Genomic DNA, 19774 nt, shown 5'->3' with positions numbered 1-19774 from the left:
CATACACACACTCTACCCAGAGAGACACACACTCAAACACACTAAAACAGACACATAGACACACACACACAAACTCACACACACACAGAGATACACGGACACACACACACACAAGTAGCTCACAACCTCCTTTTAGCCAAGTTCCCCTGTCAGGCCTCTGCATGCACCTACACATAAACACACACACACACATACACACTCACACACACAGAGTCAGACACTGAGACACACACTCACACACACACTCACACATACTCACACACACACAGGCACAGACAGACACATACTCACACACACACACACACACCAATACACAGAGACACACACAGAGAGACCCACACACAGACACTAAAATTACTCTTTTAAAAAAACAGCAAAAGAAATGCTAAAAATAGACATATTTTTCTATGAGGATGATACAGCAATCACTGGCTTTATCCCTTGTAAATAGTTTGATAAACAGCAATTCAGAATTAATTTCATTTTAAGTTTGCCAATTGGTTTTCTGAAGAGATGACCACTTTGATTTTATTTAGATGCAAAGAAAATTTAGGTTTTGAATGTCTGTAGGGAATGGACCTGCATGAAATGGATATTTAAAATAGAATCAAACAAACTCCAATATTCAAATACACTATAAATCTAGTGTCAGACATTTGTTTATAAATAATAAAATAACTAAATAAGCTTTGTAGTGCAGAGAATTACCACTTTGTGTGAAATTCCATAATATTTGGCCTGATGCTCAGCTTAATTGCATGCAGCTTAATCCATCCACTTGGCAGTAAAATTTTAATTACATATATAAAAACATGAAGCATGCCTGTCAAATACTAGTGACAAGGTAAGGACTGAAATTCTGGAGATAATAGGACAGATCCAGCAACCACGCTATGGCCTCTGTAATAATGCATGCGTAGGTCTGTTAAGTTCATCTATACCTGAAAGGGTAAGAATTTAACCTCAGTAGACACCTGGACTCAGATGAACCCCAAGATATTGGTGTTGAGCACTTACAGTGCAAGGGCAGCAAGGGCATGGTTGCCCCCTGCCGGCCAAGCTGTGTGGAGCGCTGTATCCTACAACCACACTGCTGGGTGTTCCATTCTTTTGTGTCTGTTAGGCTTGTGCTCTCTATATACATATTACATTTGTATGTATATTACATTTGTATGTATATTACATTTGTATGTATATTACATTTGTATGTAAAATTTGAAGCCAGTAGCTGGAGAGTTAGAGCGCAAAACATGCACTCATTATGGTCCTTTTGAAAAATAGAAAAATTGAGTCTGGAGAGATAGCTCAGTAATAAGAGCACTTGATGCCCTCACAGACGACCTGAATTCAGTTTCCAGCATACACAGGATAGCTCACAAACATCTATACCTCCAGTTCCAGAAGATCTGACACCTTATTCTGACCTCTTAAGGCATGAGTCATATATGGGATGAACAGACATACATGCAGCCAAAGTATTTACTTTAAATAAAGTAAAGAAATAAAATAAATCTAAAAATGTATAAATAGCATATAAATATAAACAACAAATCAGGGGATTGGAGAGATGCATCATCAGTTAAAAGCACAGGCTGTTCCTTCCACGCAATTAAGTTTGGTTTATGGCACCCACATGGTGACTCACAACCATCTGTAAATCCATATCCAAAGGATCCGTTTTTAGTCTACTTTAAAATATTATTCTCATCTTTCATTACAAATGTTTCAAGCTAACCTTTCAATGAAAACACTTGGTTACTGTAGTATGAGCCCGGCCTGCAGCCTACATGAATTGGACTTCTGTAAGGCAGGCTGAGGCTGAAAAAGAGACAAAGACTAAATGGCAAGAAAAGAATGAAGCCAAGACAACTTTTTCTCTGATCAAGGCCCGTGAGTGACTGTGCTTATAAGGGAGAAGGCCCATACCCTCCGCCAGTCCATTCTTGGTGCCTGGAGCCAGTCTGTAGGTGACCTGCAGGACAGGATGTGTCTCCAGAATGTCTCAAGGGTCTCTCAGCAGGTAGCAGAGTCTCAGAGAAGAGCAGCAGTAACAATATAGCCATCTAAATCAGATGGCTACACCCCAGGTGATCTCATATTCAGGGGCAGCAAAGTCTGAATCAGCCTGCTTCAAGGCTGATGGAGGCTACAATTTCCCCCTAATTATATAATAAAAATAGCTGGACCAAGACATAAAATTTATTTATGCCCCATAGTCCTGCCTGGGAGTTATGGTGGCTGGCAGCTGTGCCTGGCTTGGGGACTCAGATTTTCCCGAGACATTCTTATCTGTAAAGGAGCATACATGCAGTTTGTTTTTGTTTCCTTTACACAAACATTGCTCTGTGGTATATTATTAACAAACCACGGCCTCTTGGCATGTACCTCTGTCTTAGATTGATATGACTCTGAAATCTGGTTGCCCGTCATTGACAGACCGGCCCTCATAGCACACCTTATTCCCAAATCAAACCAAAGCCACAATATATACTTAATATGCTTCTTCATATTGGTGGATTTCTGCCACCTGTGCTTGCTGGAGGCGAGACTGCATGCTTGCTGGAATCAGGCTGTAAAGAGAGACTGTCCTGCTTGAAAAATAAAGTCAAGATAGTTGAAAAGCAACAGGATAAAAGCTTCTTTGGAGAAGTCCAGGTACTTTATTCAGTTGCAAATCAGCAACGATCAATCTCAGACTCTAGGCTCCTGGTGTGGGGGAGGTGGCTTTGAGAATTAGTTGAAAAGCTGAAAATGCTATGAATGTGGAGACTGTGCTCCAAATTAACTTCTTCGGCTAAAAAGGATTTTTAGCCATCAGCAAGGTTAGAAACATACTTACTAGAAGATTCAGGAGCTGTGTCTACTTGATGAAGCAGTCTTTTTTGTTTGTTTGTTTGTTTGTTTTTGTTTTTTGTTTACAATGAAACTTCTTTGAAAGTAATATAGTACATTTTTTTTAAAAATTGGGTATTAATTTCATTTACATTTCCAATGCTATCCCAAATGTCCCCCACATGCTCACCCACCCACTCTCCCACCCACACACTCCCCCAACCACCCACTCCCACTTCTTGACCCTGACTTTCCCCTGTATTGAGACATATAAAGTTTGCACGACCAATGGGCCTCTCTTTCCACTGATGGCCAACTAGGCCATCTTCTGATTCATATGCAGCCCTAGACACAAGCTCTGGGGAGCTGGCTGGGGTACTGGTTAGTTCATATTGTTGTCCCACCTATAGGATTGCAGATCCCTTTAGCTCCTTGGGTACTTTGACTAGCTCCTCCATTGGGGGCCCTGTGATCCATCCAATAGCTGACTGTGAGCATCCATTTCTGTGTTTGCTAGGCCCCGGCATAGTCTCATAAGAGACAGCTATATCTGGGTCCTTTCAGCAAAATCTTGCTAGTGTATGCAATTGTGTCAGCATTTGGAAGCTGATTATGGGATGGATCCCTGGATATGGCAGTCTCTAGATAGTCCATCCTTTCCTATCAACTCCAAACTTTGTTTTTGTAATGCCTTCCATGGGTGTTTTGTTCCCAGTTCTAAGAAGGGGCAAAGTGTCCACACTTTGATCTTCGTTCTTCTTGAGTTTCATGCGTTTAGCAAATTGTATCTTATATCTTGGGTATTCTAAGTCCCTGGTCTAATATCCACTTATCATTGAGTGCAAATCAAGTGACTTCTTTGTGATTGTGTTACCTCACTCAGTATGAGGCCCTCCAGGTTCATCCATTTGCTAGGAATTTCATAAATTCATTCTTTTTAATAGATGAGTAGTACTCAATTGTGTAAATGTATCACATTTTCTATATCCATTCCTCTGTTGAGGGGCATCTAGGTTCTTTCCAGCTTCTCGCTATAATAAATAAGGTTGCTATGAACATAGTATAGCATGTGTCGTTCTTACCGGTTGGAACATCTTCTGGATATATGCCCAGGAGAGGTATTGCAGGATCACCCAGTAGTACTATGTCCAATTTTCTGAGGAACCACCAGACTGATTTCCAGAGTGGTTGTACAAGATTGCAATCCCACCAACAATGGGGGAGTGTTCCTCTTTCTCCACATCCTTGCCAGCATCTGCTGTCACCTGAATTTTTTATCTTAGCCATTCTGACTGGTGTGAGGTGGAATCTCAGGGTTGTTTTGATTTGCATTTCCGTGATGATTAAAGATGTTGAACATTTTTTCAGGTGCTTCTCAGCCATTCAGTATTCCTCAGGTGAGAATTCTTTGTTTAGCTCTGAGCTCCATTTTTTAATGGGGTTATTTGATTTTCTGGAGTCCACCTTCTTGAGTTCTTTATATATATTGGATATTAGTCCCTATCTGATTTAGGATACGTAAAGATCCTTTCCCAATTTGTTGGTGGTATTTTTGTCTTATTGACGGTGTCCTTTGCCTTGCAGAAGGTTTGCAATTTTATGAGGTCCCATTTTTCAATTCTTGATCTTACAGCACAAGTCATTGCTGTTCTATTCAGGAATTTTTCGCCTGTACCCATATCTTCGAGGCTTTTCCTTACTTTCTCCTCTATAAGTTTCAGTGCCTCTGGTTTTCTGTGGAGTTCCTTAATCCACTTAGATTTGACCTTAGTACAAGGAGATAGGAATGGATCAATTTGCATTCTTCTACATGATAAACACTAGTGGTGCCAGCACCATTTGTTGAAAATGATGTCTTTTTTCCACTGGATGGTTTTAGCTCCCTTGTCGAAGATCTCGTGACCATAGGTGTGTGGGTTCATTTCTGGGTCCTCAATCCTATTCCATTGGTCTACTTGTTTGTCGCTATACCAGTACCATGCAGTTTTTATCACAATTGCTCTGTAGTACACCTTTAGGTCAGGCATGGTGATTCCACCAGAGGTTCTTGTATCATTGAAAAGAGTTTTTGCTATCCTAGTTTTTTTTGTTATTCCAGATGAATATGCCTATTTCCCTTTCTAATTCGTTGAAGAATTGAGTTGGAATTTTGATGGGGATTGCATTGAATCTGGAGATTGCTTTTGGCAAGATAGCCATTTTTACTATATTGATCCTGCCAAGATATTTTATATTATTTGTGACTATTGAGAATGTTGTTGTTTCCCCAATTTCTTTCTCAGCCTATTTATCTTTTGTGTACAGAAAAGCCATTGACTTGTTTGAGTTAATTTTATATCCAGCTACTTCACTGAAGCTGTTATCAGGCTTAGGAGTTCTCTGGTGGAATTTCTAGGGTCACTTATATATACTATCATATCATCTGCAAAAAGTGATATTTTGATTTCTTCCTTTCCAATTTGTATCCCCCTGATCTCCTTCTGTTGTTGAATTGCTCTGGCTAGGATTTCAAGTACAATGTTGAATAGGTAGGGACAAATTGGGCAGCCTTGTCTAGTCACTGATTTTAGTGCTATTGCTTCCAACTTCTCACCATTTACTTTGATGTTGGCTACTGGTTTGCTGTAGATTGCTTTTATCTTGTTTAGTTATGGGCCTTGAATTCCTGATCTTTCCAAGACTTTTATCATGAATGGGTGTTGGATTTTATCAAATGCTTTCTCCTCATCTAACAAGAAGATCATGTGGTTTTTGTCTTTGAGTTTGTTTATATACTGGATTATGTTGATGGATTTCCTTGCATCCCTGGGATGAAACCTACTTGGTCAGGATGGATGATTGTTTTGATGTGTTCTTGCATTGATATTCATAATGGAAATTGGTCTGAAGTTCTCTATCTTTGTTGGGTCTTTTTGTGGTTTAGATATCAGAGTAATCGTGGCTTCATAGAATGAGTTGGGTAGGGTACCTTCTGTTTCTATTTTGTGGAAAAGTTTGTGAAGAACTGGGATTAGATCTTCTTTGAAGGTCTGATAGAACTCTGCATTAAACCCATCTGGTTCTGGGCTTTTCTTGGTTGGGAGACAATTAATGACTGCTTCTATTTCTTTAGGGGATATGGGAATATTTAGATCATTAACCTGATCTTGATTTAACTTTGGTATCTGGTATCTGTCTAGAAACTTGTCCATTTTGTCCAGGTTCTCCAGTTTTGTTGAATATAGCCTTTTGTAGAAGGATTCGATGGTGTTTTGGATTTCTTCAGGATTTGTTGTTATGTCTCCCTTTTCATTTCTGATTTTGTTAATTAGGATGCTTTCCCAGTACCCTCTAGTGAGTCTAAGAGTTTATCTATCTTATTGATTTTCTCAAAGAACCAGCTCCTTCTTTGGTTGATTCTTTGAATAGTTCTTCTTTTTTTATACTTGGTTGATCTCACCCCTGAGTTTGATTATTTCCTGTCATCTTCTCCTCTTGGGTGAATTTGCTTCCTTTTGTTCGTGATCTTTTAGGTGTGCTTTCAAGCTGCTAATGTGTGCTCTCTCTAGTTTCTTTTTGGAGGCACTCAGAGCTATGAGTTTTCCTCTTAGAAATGCTTTCATTGTGTCCCATAAGTTTGGGGATGTTGTGGCTTCATTTTCATTAAACTCCAAAAAGCCCTTAATTTCTTTCTTTATTCCATCCTTGAGCAAGTTATCATTGAGATGAGTGTTGTTCAGTTTCCACATGAATGTTGGCTTTGTATTATTTATTTTGTTATTGAAGATCAGCCTTAGTCCATGGTGATCTGATAGGATGCATGGGACAATTTCAATATTTTTGTATAGGTTGAGGCTTGTTTTGTGACCAATTTTGTGGTCAGTTTTGGAAAACGTACCATGAGGTGCTGATAAGAAGGTATATCCTTTTGTTTTAGGATAAAATGTTCTGTAGATATCTGTTAGATCCATTTGTTTCATAATTTCTGTTAGTTTCACTTTGTCCCCGTTTAGTTTCTGTTTCCATGATCTGTACATTGGTGAAAGTGGTGTGTTGAAGTCTCCCACTATTAATGTGTGAGGTGCAATGTGTGGTTTGAGCTTTACTAAAGTTTCTTTAATGAATGTGGCTGCCCTTGTATTTGGAGCATAGAAACTCAGAATTGAGAGTTCCTCTTGGAAGATTTTACCTTTGATGAGTATGAAGTGCCCCTCCTTGTCTTTTTTGATGACTTTGGGTTGGAAGTTGATTTTATTAGATATTAGAATGGCCACTCCAGCTTTTTTCTTCAGATCATTTGCTTGGAAAATTTGTTTTCCAGCTTTTCATTCTGAGGTAGTGTCTATCTTTTTCTCTGAGATGAGTTTCCTGTAAGCAGCAAAATGTTTGGTCCTTTTGTGTAGCCAGTCTGTTAGTCTATGTATTGTTATTGGGGAGTTGAGTCCATTGATATTGAGAGATATCAAGTAAAAGTAATTTTCCTTGCTATTATTTTTGTTGTTAAAGTTGGCATTCTGTTCTTGTGGCTGTCTTCTTTTAGGTTTGTTGAGGGATTACCTTCTTGTTTTTTCTAGGACATGGTTTCATCCTTGTATTTTTTTTTTCTGTTATTATTCTTTGAAGGGCTGGATTTGTGGAAAGATAATATTTGAATTTGGTTCTGTTGTGAAATACTTTTGTTTCTCCATCTAAGGTAATTGAAAGTTTGGCTGGGTTAGTAGCCTGGGCTAGCATTTGTGATCTCTTAGTGTCTGTATAACATCTGTCCAGGCTCTTCTGTCTTTCATTGTCTCTGGTGAAAACTCCGGTGTAATTCTGATAGGCCTGCCTTTATATGTTACTTGAACTTTTTCCCTTACTGCTTTTAATATTCTCTCTTTATTTAGTGCATTTGTTGTTCTGATTATTATGTGTTGGGAGGAATTTCTTTTCTGGTCCAGTCTATTTGGAGTTCTCTAGGCTTCTTGTATGTTCATGGGCACATCATTCTTTAGGTTTGGAAAGTTTTCTTCTATAATTTTTTTTGAAGATATTTGCTGTCCCTTTGAGTTGCAAATCTTCATTCTCATCTAATCCTATTATCCATAGGTTTGGTTTTCTCATTGTGTCCTGGATTTCTTGGATGTTTTGAGTTAGGATCGTTTTGCATTTTCCATTTTCTTTGTTTGTTGTGCTGATATTCTCTATGGAATCTTCTGCACCCGAGACTCTCTCTTCCATCTCTTATATTCTGTTGCTGATGCTTGCATCTATGGTTCCAGATTTCTTTCCTAGGGTTTCTATCTCCAGTGTTTCCTCACTTTGGGTTTTCTTTATTGTGTCTACTTCCCATTTTAGGTCTTGGATGGTTTTATTCAATTCCATCACCTGTTTGGTCTTGTTTTCCTGCAATTCTTTAAAGGATTTTTGTGCTTCCTCTTTAAGTTCTTCTACCTGTTTAGCAGTGTTCTCCTGTATTTCTTTAAGTGAGTTATTAAAGTCCTTCTTGATGTCCTCTACCATCACCATGAATCCGGGTCTAGCTTTTCGGGTGTGTTGGGGTGCCCTGGACTGGGCAAGCTGGGAGTGCTGCATTCTGATGATGGTGAGTGGTCTTGGTTTCTGTTAGTAAGATTCTTAAGTTTACTTTTCGTCATCTGGTAATCTCTGGAGTTAATTGTTATAGTTGTCTCTGGTTAGATTGTTCCTCTCGTTTTTCTGTCATCCTCTATCAGCAGACCTGGGAGACTAGCTCTGTCCTCTGAGTTTCAATGGTCCAAGCACTCTCTTCAGGCCATCTCTCCTCTTACAGGGATGGTGCACAGATATCTGGTGTTTGGACCTCCCTCCTTGCGGAAGATGAAGGCCCAAGACAGGACCTGTCACAGAAGCTGTGTTGCTTCAGCCTGTCACAGAAGCTGTTAGCTTTTTTAGTACACACTTTCACCTGCACAGACTAGTCTCAGAGGGATCTGGGAACCAAGATGGCTCCCCTAGGTGCTCCTTCAAAGCCTTCCTTGGCCGGGGAGACACCTATCCTCTGGCCAGGAGGGTGCCCTGATGTCTGGAGCCCGAAAAGGGGGCTGCCTCAGAAGCTCTGTGGCTCCTGCCTGTCCCAGAAGCTGTTAGCTTCTGTAGTCCACACTCTCACCTGTCCAGACTACTTTTGGCAGAGTCATGGATCCAAGATGTCTGAAACAGTCTTTCAGGCAGCCATCGTGCTCCATCTTCTTTTTGTGAAACAACACAGACAGAACCTCTTCCCCAGATTAAAACAGGTCTGGACCATTCCCCATATTCGTTAATGGGTCCAGCTATTTAACCATGGCATAAGAACTGGAAGTAACTGGATGCCAGTGGCAGTCTGCTGCAGACTGACCTTTAACATCAATTTGCAAAACATTTAAAACGAACAAGACAAAAGCAAGATGTGCTTTTGGAGAGTTTGGAGGGTATAACTGCCCCTGATTTGTTTTTAAAAGCCAATTTTTCAGAGTGCGATGAGCACATTCAACAATTCCTTGTCCCATGGTGTTATAAGGAATTCCAGTTTTATGTTTTATACCAAATTCCTTACAAAATGAAGTAAAATAGTTGCAAGTATAGGATGGTCCATTATCTGTCTTAATGAGTTTAAGCAATCCCATAGCATTAAAGGCTTGTAAACAATGATCAATTACATTTCTAGAGGCCTCTCATGGTATGTAGAGAAAGCAAAAAGAAATCCTGAAAAAGTGTCAATACAAACATGTATATATATATCAAATTTCCAAATTCCACATAATGAGTTACATCCACTTACCAAATATGATTAGGCATAAGACATCATGGATTAAGTCCTAAATGTGGCACTGGAGATAATGTAATACGTTTACAACATTGTTTTACAATCATTCTTGCCTGTTCTTTAGTAATGTTGTGTTGGGGCCTTAAGGTATAGATAGAGAGATGAAAATTATCATGATCATGTCTAGCCAAAGCAACAGGATCTGAAATTAAGACCTCTACTATCAGAGCCCTGCAGCTAAAGGTCCAGAAAGACCAGAATGAGCTCGTATATGACCAATATAAAACAGATATTTTTGGGCAAGAATGATGTTTTGCAATTGTGAAAACAGAGATCCTGCTGGTGTATTAAAGTTAAATGTACCATAAGTCTCCAATAAGGGAATCGATTGTGCAACTTATAAACTATCAGTAAATGTATTAAAGCACCACTTGCAGACTCAAAGACATTCAGTACTGTTGTCAGTTCTGTTAACTGAGCTGAGAGGCCAGGAGTCTCTATGACTACTTGTTGATTATTCATAAGATATCCAGCTTGCCCTTTAGAGGAACCATCAGTAAAAATCAAAAGAGCACTATATAAAGGCTATAAGGAAGTCATTTTAGGAAATATCAACCCATGTACATTTAAAAATTTTATCAACCTATCTTGAGGCTAATGATTATCTGTAGTTCCTATAAATCCTATTTGAGCAAGCAAACAATCTGTACTGTGCTGCTTCAGCCAAGTATCTTGGTCTATGATATAAGGCTGAGCAATGATATCTGGCTCTTTGCCAAAATAAGTTAGTGCCTGTTTCCTTCCAAGTATTATCATCTGAACCACTGCTTCATAATATGGCAGGATATTATGTTTAGGAGAAATCCTCAAATGTATCCACAATAGAGGAGCCTTTTGCCACAACAATCCTGTAGGCATAGGAATTGTATTAAAAATTAACAGATGTAAAGCAAAGAGTAATCTATAAAAGTGACAAATTGTTCTTCAATAGCTCTTTCCAATTGTTTTAAGGACAGCAATCCTTCTGAGGTTAAAGATCTAGGGGAGGTAGGATCAGAACTCCCTTAAAGAATATCAAATAAAGGTTTCAATTCCCCTGTAGTAAGCTTTAAATAGGGGCAAAGCCAATTAATATCACCTAACAATTTTTGAAAATCATTTAAAAATTTTAAGTTGTCCTTGCGAATAACTATCTTCTGGGGAAAAACAGCTTGATTTGTAAGTCTAAAACCCAAATAATTATAAGTACCCTGAGTTTGTATCTTCTCAGGAGCTATTTGTAGTCCTTTATCAGCTAAGGCCTTTTGTAAATCTCTATAACACCAAAGCAAATCCTGGGCTTCTTTTCCTGCCATCAGTACATCATCTGGTCGGGCGGTGGTTACCCACACCTTTAATCCCAGCACTTGGGAGACAGAGACAGGCAGATTTCTGAGTTTGAGGCCAGCCTGGTCTACAAACTGAGTTCCAGGACAGTCAAGGCTATACAGAGAATCCCTGTCTTAAAAAAACAAAAACAAAACAAACAATCAAACAAAAACAAGACATCATCTGTGTAATGGATGATGTAAATCATTGGCCATTGTTGTCTCACAGGATAAATGGCTTGTGCCACAAACTTTTGACATAAGGTAGGACAATTAGCCATACCCTGTGGGAGAACTGTCCATTGATATCTCTTCATAGGTTCTTTAAAATATATAGAAGGAATACTAAAAGAAAATCTTTCACAATCCTCAGGATGTAAAGGAATATTAAAGAAACAATCCTTCAGTTGTACCACAATCTTAAATATCATTTAGGGATGGCTACCGGAGACCAAAGCCCAGGTTGTAAAGTTCCTATAGATTTCATGGTCACATTAACCTTTCTTAGATCTTGTAACAATCTCCATTTACCAGATTTTTTTCTTGATAACAAAAATTGGGGTATTCCAAGGAGACTGAGATTCTACTAAATGTCCTGCCTCTAATTGCTCCTGCACTAGTGAAGAAGGCTTCTATTTTCTCTTTAGGTAAACACCACTGATCAACACACACCAGAATAACATTAAGTCATTGAATTTTATCTGAATTGGATGCAGGCAAGATAGAGGCCATTACTGAAAATACTCCAAACCTCTTGTGTTAGAGTGAGGTTTAGGACCTTTAAAAGTCTTAAAACCTCGTCCTTTCTTTCCTAGCCCATGACCAGGCAAAAATTCTTGTCTGAGCATCTGCTTGGTCACTGCCTCATTAGGACTGCACATTATAACGCCCATCTGTGACAAGAGATTTCTTCCCCATAGGGTAACAGGCAAATTGACATAACATAAGACTGAATTTGTTCTGATTTGTCTTCCTCATCTCTCCAGGGTAGCAATTTGGAGCTTCGTTTTGGGTTATTGGCATAACCAATTCCTTGAAGGTGAGTAAGTGTATCAAAGGCCAAGCTGAAGGCCAATCTTGTCCTCTAATAATTGTTATATCAGCTCCAGTATCTATTAATCCTTCAAAGCTTTTTCCTTCAAATATCAATTTAAAGTTAGGTCTCTGATTAGTAATAGATTGAACCCAATGCACACCATAGGAGTCAAAGCCACCTTGTCCTCTCTCATTCTTAACAGATCTGGATGGTAACAGATGTAATGGAGCTAAGACAAGTTGAGCTATTCCCTGGTAGGTAGGTAAAGTTAAAACACCATGAGGGGAAGCAGCCATGATTTTAATTTCTCCCTCATAGTCATTATCTATAACACCTGGATAAATCTGTAGACCTTTTACAATAGAACCTCTTCATCCTATAAGAAATCCACAAGTTTCTGCAGGTAGAGATCCAAAAACTCCTGTAAGCAGAGTTTGAACTCCCATTTCTAGGGTTAATACTGTGTGAGTGGTGGAACAGAGATCCAATCCTACACTTCCTGGGGTTGCCCTTACAAGTTCAAAATCGGATTTCTTTGGCTAGGCAACAGCTTCATGCCCCATAAGCTGCTTGCCGTGGGTATTTCCGGGTCTGGGGCTGGCCCTTCCTCTCATTTCCTGGCAACGAACGGTTGTAATGTCTGACTTTGATTTACACACCCTAGCCCAATTGTTGCCCTTCCTGCACCAAGGAAAAACTCCTGGAACACGGCCGACTTGCCCACTCTTGGCACCTTTATTCTTAGGACAATCACTTTTAAAATGACCCAAACTTCCACACTTAAAACATGCATCATTCCCTCGTTTCTATGAAAGCATTGCTTGTACGGTGGTTCCTTGCAAAATGGCTGCAAAAGCCAAACCCTGATTAGATGAAGGCCCAATCTCTGCACAAAGACGAACACATCCCACTAGATCTGTCTGTCCTTTGTGCAGTCGGATAAAGGTGTGACACATTGCGTTAGCATTCTCATAAGCCAATTGCATAATGAAAGGACTTCCCTTGTCAGAGACTCCAAGAATCCTACTAGCTGCTATTAATAGCCTATCCACAAATTTCTGTTAAAGCTCATCAGGACCTTGCTGAAGGCTGGCTAAACTTCCACCAATATCCCCTTTAGCTGGCAACTGTTTCCAAGCATGGTGGGCAGCCATGGCAACCTGCATGTACACTCCAACGGGAAAACCAATTTGACTAGCATTGCCTTCATATTGCCTTTTCCCAAAAGCATGTTAGCATCCCAGTCAGGATTACCTGTCTGAGCATTTAAAGTGGCAGTTTTCTTACTGGTTTCTCACCATTCAGAATCTCAGAGTAAGAAATATCTTCCTGAGAGAGCAGCCTTACATAGAGTCTTCCAATCTTGGGGGGTTAGTGCAACTCCATGACATTATCCAATAATGCTTGTGTAAAGGGAGCTGTAGGGTCATATTGTGCAACAGCTGTTCTTAACTCCTTTATCACCTTGAAATCCAAAGTCTGGTATTGTCTGATTCTATTATTTTGCTGGTCAATTATCTCAACTACAGGAAAGGCTAGCATATCAGATTTACCTTGTCCCCTCCCATGAGTCTGACACACAGCTCTTTCTAGTGGTGCTTGGTACATTTCAGAAGAGTTGGTCTTCTTTGTATCTGACACCATTTTTAGCTCCCGAAGCTCATTAGTCAATTTCTGCAACTTAATTTCAAACTCTAATTTACTTAGTTGCATGTCCATTTGAGTAGCATCTCCTATAGTGGAGGCCATAGGTGGAGTGGGAGACTTGCGAGGAGGCCAATCCTCATCAAAATATTTCGTGGCTCCTCTTTCTGAATAATCTTCCTTGTCTAAAGCTAGCTCATCATTAGAGTCTCTATATCTTTCTAATTTAGGGTTGAGAGGGCCCCTTTCTGAGAAAGTCCTCTCTGACAGGTGCTCTTCCTGAGATTCTTCAAGCTCTGCTTGGGTACTATCTGACCCCTTCGAGATCTCCTTTTCAATAGCATCTTTTATGAGCACCCAGAGGCAAAGGGTGATATTATCTGCCTGGGTGTTTTTCAAAGCTTCTCCAACTCTCTCCCAGGTTCTGTTATTTAAAGTCCCCCACCCCCAACCACGGGCAACAAGAATCTATCTTATCTAAAAAAATTTCTAACAATTGTTCTTCAAACCCTACTCCTCTCACCTGAAGCAGCGTTTGAAAGCTGTGGACAACTGCCTGTTTGGGTGTTTCTAGTCCCATATTTTTCTGTCAAACCCTAAGTGGAATTAGCGCCGGGTCAGCCTTAGCCCTTTTCCTATTGCACCTCCAGCAACACTTTAGAAAATGAAGTTTAAAACCAGTGCTGGCATAAATACCTGTTGCTCACTGTGCCCGATATGATCTTCTGATTCTTCCCTTCTTGTGGAGCTCCACACAAGACAGTGGTCCCTTGTGGAGAGCCGTGCCATGAGCAATCACCATTATAAGATGGTGCTGGCTTCTGCTGTGCCTAACTAGTAAACAAGCCTTGTATGCAGGCCTGAGAATGAACTCACGCCTAGTCACTGCCCATCTTGAGGGCGTAGTAATGGGGTGATGGGCAAGCAACGAATCAGGAGCTGACATGCCACATCAGGTGCTGAAACGCCATGGCTGAGGGCTATATAAACAACGCCATTTTCCGGGGTCTGGGTCTTCCCTCATGAAGAAGCAATAAAGCTTTTTGCTGCAGAAGAATCCAGTTGTCCGAGTGTGTTCTTGCCGGCGAGAATGATAGCTCGGGACAAGTGGCGCCGAGGAACCTGGGAACTTTATACCATCACACCGGTGCAAGGGAGATCCCCCGTTCATGGGTGGAATCAGAACTGCAGGACATTAAGGCTCTGTAAGGTATGTACAGTTTTGAAATTTCTCCAGAGTTAGACGCCCTTTTGATTGTTTTCATGGCGATTGTTCCTTCCTTTTCGGTTTCGTTTTGCTTCCACCGCTGGAACTGCTGACTGGTTCTCAGTGGTGGTCAGGCCTGGACAGAGACCAGTATGGGAATCTCCCACTCTGTAGTAACGACCTTACGGTCGGTCTTGAAGCAGTGTGGCCTGAAAATCAATACTAAGACTATAGAGGGATTTGTCAGGGAGATAGACCATGTGGCACCATGGTATGCTTGCTCAGGGTCATTAACTGTCACCTCATGGGACAAACTGAAAGGAGATCTAGTTAGGGAACAGCAGAACTGCAAACTTAAAGCAGGGGCCATGCCATTGTGGAAACTGGTAAGATCGTGCTTAACAGACGAGGATTGTAAGCAAATGGTTGAGGTGGGGCAGAAAGTTTTGGATGAAATTCAAGACAGTCTATCAGAGACAGAGTGGAGAGAGAAAGTAAGAGCTGAGAGGAAACAAGGTGCACTGAAGAATAAAGACCTTTCCATGGGCCTTGAGCCCGAGGAAATGAAATATAAGGGAAAAATGCCCTGGAAGAGCTTAGAAAAAGGGATGGAAAGGGAGAGAAGAAGAGAGATCGAGCTGGGAAGGCACATAAGGAAAGGAGCCTCTACCCACCATTAGATGAGTTCAAGGCACTAGCAGTCAGTAGCTCAGAATCGGATAAGGAACTTAGCTACTCTGAGGAAACAGACTTAGAGGAAGAAGCGGCAGGCTATGGGGGAGAAAGATACCAGCCAGATGAAAGACGAGTTAATCAGTTACAGAATAACATGAAAGCAGCTAGAGACAAAGGTCAAATCGCTGCGCAGTCTCCGGGCCCTCAACCTCTGGGTCCTAGTGCACTTCCGCCCTACGTGCAGAGGTAACATTCAGACTCATTCATTTCAAAAGAGGAACAGAGAAAAGTGCAGCAAGCGTTCCCAGTCTTTGAAGGTGAGGCGCCGATGGCGGACGCATTCACACCCTGGTGGAGTATACACAGATTAAAGAACTTGCGGAGTCAGTCCGTAACTATGGAGTCAATGCCAACTTTACTGTAGCGCAAAAGGCTTGCTACTCTGGCAAAGACCTCCGGCGATTGGATGACTGTAGTGAAAGCTGCATGTCAAGCTTTACAAATTGTAGAAAAGGCCTTGCAAGATGCTCAATTACAACACATTGATGAGTCAAAGTCATTTGAATTGTGCATATTAAAAACTGCCCAGTTACCAACAGCAGTCTTGTGGCAAAATGGACCCTTATTGTGGGTCCAACCTAATGCTTCCCCTGCAAAAATCATTGAGTGGTATCCTAATGCAGTTGCTCAACTTGCACTTCGGGGGATAAAAGCAGCCATTACTCATTTTGGGAAAGAACCTCATATGTTAATTGTGCCTTATACCTCTGCTCAAGTTCAAACCCTGGCAGCAACAACTAATGATTGGGCAGTCTTGGTTGCCTCCTATTCAGGACAAATTGATAATCATTATCCAAAACATCGAATTTTACAGTTTGACTTAAGCCAAGCCATAGTGTTTCCAGTAGTAACAGCCAAACACCCACTTCCAGATGGGGTAGTAGTGTATACAGATGGATCCAAATTTGGTATAGGTGCATATGTAGTAAATGGCCAAGGAACATCTAAACAATATAATGAGACATCACCCCAGGTTGTAGAGTGTTTGGTAGTTCTAGAAGTCCTTGAAGCTTTTCCGGGACCGCTCAATATTGTATATGATTCCTTATATGTGGTTAATGCAGTTAATACACTTGAAGTTGCTTGCTTAATTAGACCCTCTAGCAAGCTTGCTCACATTTTTCAGCATATTCAGTCATCCCTGTTACATAGAAGACATCTTGTGTATATTACTCATGTTAGGGCTCATTCTGGCCTTCCTGGCCCCATGTCTCATGGAAATGACTTGGCAGACAAAGCCACTAGAATCGTGGCTGCTGCTTTGTCCACGCAGGGAGAGGCTGCAAGGGAGTTTCATAAACGCTTCCACATGACAGCTGAAACATTACGCTGCCATTTTACTTTAACCAGGAAGGAAGCTCGTGACATTGTCACCCAATGTCAAAACTGTTGTCAATTTCTGCCTACTCCTCATGTAGGGGTAAACCCCTGAGGCATCAGGGCATTACAGGTCTGGCAAATGGATGTCACTCATATTTCCTCTTTTGGAAGAAATCAATATTTACATGTTTCCATTGACACCTGCTCTGGTGTTATGTTTGCTACACCTTTAACAGGTGAGAAAGCCTCTCATGTTATACAGCACTGTTTAGAAGCTTGGAGTGCTTGGGGCAAGCCCACAATCCTTAAAAATTATAATGGGCCAGCATATACCTCTACTAAATTTCAGCAATTTTGTCGTCAAATGGATGTCACTCACCTGACTGGCCTTCCTTATAATCCTCAAGGACAAGGCATTGTGGAACGTGCCCATCGTATACTCAAGTCTTATTTTATAAAACAAAAGGGGGAAGTTGATGACACTCTGCCCTCAGTGCCAAGAGTAGCTGTATCTAAGGCAATCTTTAGACTTAATTTTTTGAATCTTGACGAGCAAGGTCGCTCTGCAGCCGATTGACATAGCTCAGACCCTGATAGACCAAAAGAAATGGTGAAATGCCGGGCGGTGGTGGCGCACGCCTTTAATCCCAGCACTTGGGAGGCAGAGGCAGGCGGATTTCTGAGTTCGAGGCCAGCCTGGTCTACAAAGTGAGTTCCAGGACAGCCAGGGCTATACAGAGAAACCCTGTCTCGAAAAACCAAAAAAAAAAAAAAAAAAAAAAAAAAAAAAAAAAAGAAATGGTGAAATGGAAGGATGTCTTATCTGGTCTGTGGAAAGGCCCGGATCCTATTTTGATAAGATCCAGGGGAGCTGTTTGTGTTTTCCCAGAGAGTGAAGACAACCCGTTTTGGCTGCCGGAACGACTCACCCGCAAGATAGTAATCAAGGATGGTGTGGAAGATGCTGACCTCCCGAGGACTGCTCCTGCTCCTGACAATGCTGAACTTGTCTCAGGTTCCTAGTATGATGGGCGAACAGAGATGGGCCATTCTCTTGGCTTTCCCTAAACCAATGCCAGTTCGCCATGATGCTATAGTTTTTCCAAAATTCTTTACTACCAATAAAACATTAGATTTACCATATCTACCCTAGGATCCCACCCGAGCACCATTAGGAGAAAATCGCTCTTTATTAGAACAGGGTTTTTTATGTTTTCAAATTAATGTACCAGGAAAATGTATTAACCTCATAGCCCGAGCTTTGGGGAGGTTTAATGAGCACTGAGGAGGTTGGGTGAGCACAACCCAAGATACTTCCAATGCAGATATAACCTTTACATATCGGACCTTCTGGCAGAAGGCAATTTGGGTTAATGGTACATTTCTACCACCTAACTTTTCAGACAAGGAACCTCCCGACCAACCAAAAATAGCCCCTCATTGTAGCTTGGAAGATGAAGGGCCGATCCTGCCTTGGTCTGATTGTCAATCCTCTATCACTCGTTGGGCAGATCAGAGAAAACCTTTTCCTTTTCTCCCAACATGATGGCTGACCCAGAGAAGGAATTTGTTATGAAAAAGAGACTTTTCATACAGGACTTTAGAATGCATCCCTTTCACAAGTGGGTGCTTTGTGGAGTCAATGGCAGTTGTACAGAACTCAACCCTTTGATCTTTATCCAGGGAGGAGCAGTTGGAAAGGCTTCTTTTACTGGCATCTCAAGATTTGCTCAGTATTGGGGAATACATGCTGCCTCCCTGGACTCTTATGGATATACTAATACCAGTGTAGAGATCACTGGGTTCAATAAAACTTTGGCAAACCAGATTAATTATCCACCTACCCCAGTCTGTGTTTACCCCCCTTTCTTGTTTATCCTTTCAAATGATTCATTTGAAGTCTGTTCCAATGATTCTTGTTGGATTTCTCAATGTTGGGATGTAACAAAGGACACCCGTGCCATGGTGGCACGGATCCCACATTGGATCCCTGTTCCGGTGGAAACACCCTCCACCTTATCCCTGTTTCAACAAAAAAGAGATTTTGGCATTACTTCTGCCATAATCATAGCAATTTCAGCCAGGGCAGCTGCTGCTACAGCTGCAGGGTATGCTATGGCTAGTACGGTTCAATCAGGCACAAAATTAAATCAGCTTTCAGCAGATCTGACTGATGCTATCACTGTCCAAACTTCTGCTAGTACCAAGTTAAAGGGAGGGCTGATGATTTTGAATCAGCGCCTTGACCTGGAGGAGGAACAGATAGGCGTCCTATACCAGTTGGCCCAGTTGGGTTGTGAAAGAAAATTGGGTGCTCTGTGTATTACCAGTGTACAATATGAAAATTTTACTCATGCAGCTAATCTGTCTAGACAGCTTTCCTTGTATCTTGCAGGAAATTGGTCCGAGGGATTCGATGAGACTCTTGAGGCCCTGAGGGTGGCAGTTTTAAAGATCAACTCAACTCGAGTGGACCTGTCATTGACAGAGGGCCTCTCCTCCTGGATTTCATCTGCATTTTCTTATTTTAAGGAATGGGTGTGGGTAGGTTTATTTGGTGTTGCCACCTGCTGTGGACTTGTGTTCATGCTCTGGTTGGTTTGCAAGCTCAGAACCCAACAAACACGTGACAAGGTTGTGATAGCTCAAGCACTTGCTGCCATTGAGCAAGGGGCCTCCCCCGAAATCTGGCTATCTATGCTCGAGAATTAGTTGACATTGGTGGCTGGCCTCTTTTGTAGAGTTCACCCTAGGTCATGTAGTAGTTACTGTCACATAGCACTGCAGTATCCAGGGTCGGGCAACTTTCCTCATGCACAGATCAACCTAAGACATGGTGCGCGGTGGCGATAGGATTACTCTATGACGGGAAAGGCTGTGACATTAGA

The 19774-nt window shown here is 41.2% G+C and overlaps 1 protein-coding gene across 2 annotated transcripts in view; it reads right to left on the bottom strand.

Annotated features, from left to right (window-relative positions):
- LOC110292442 (major urinary protein 20-like) overlaps positions 1-14707 on the bottom strand; it is a 30723-nt gene extending 16016 nt beyond the window's left edge. For both annotated transcript variants that reach the window (XR_015047372.1, XR_015047373.1), the window contains exon 1: positions 14321-14707. The gene's annotated coding sequence lies outside the window, so the exon portion shown is untranslated. The remainder of the gene's footprint in view (positions 1-14320) is intronic.
- Positions 14708-19774: the final 5067 nt, after the last annotated feature.

The sequence above is a fragment of the Mus caroli genome, unplaced genomic scaffold (genome assembly GCF_978045245.1).
Source record: "Mus caroli unplaced genomic scaffold, Mus_caroli_1 scaffold_6, whole genome shotgun sequence".
NCBI classification, from domain to species: Eukaryota; Metazoa; Chordata; class Mammalia; order Rodentia; family Muridae; genus Mus; species Mus caroli.
Note: the sequence above shows the minus strand (reverse complement) of the source record. Positions and strands in the feature narration are given on the sequence as shown.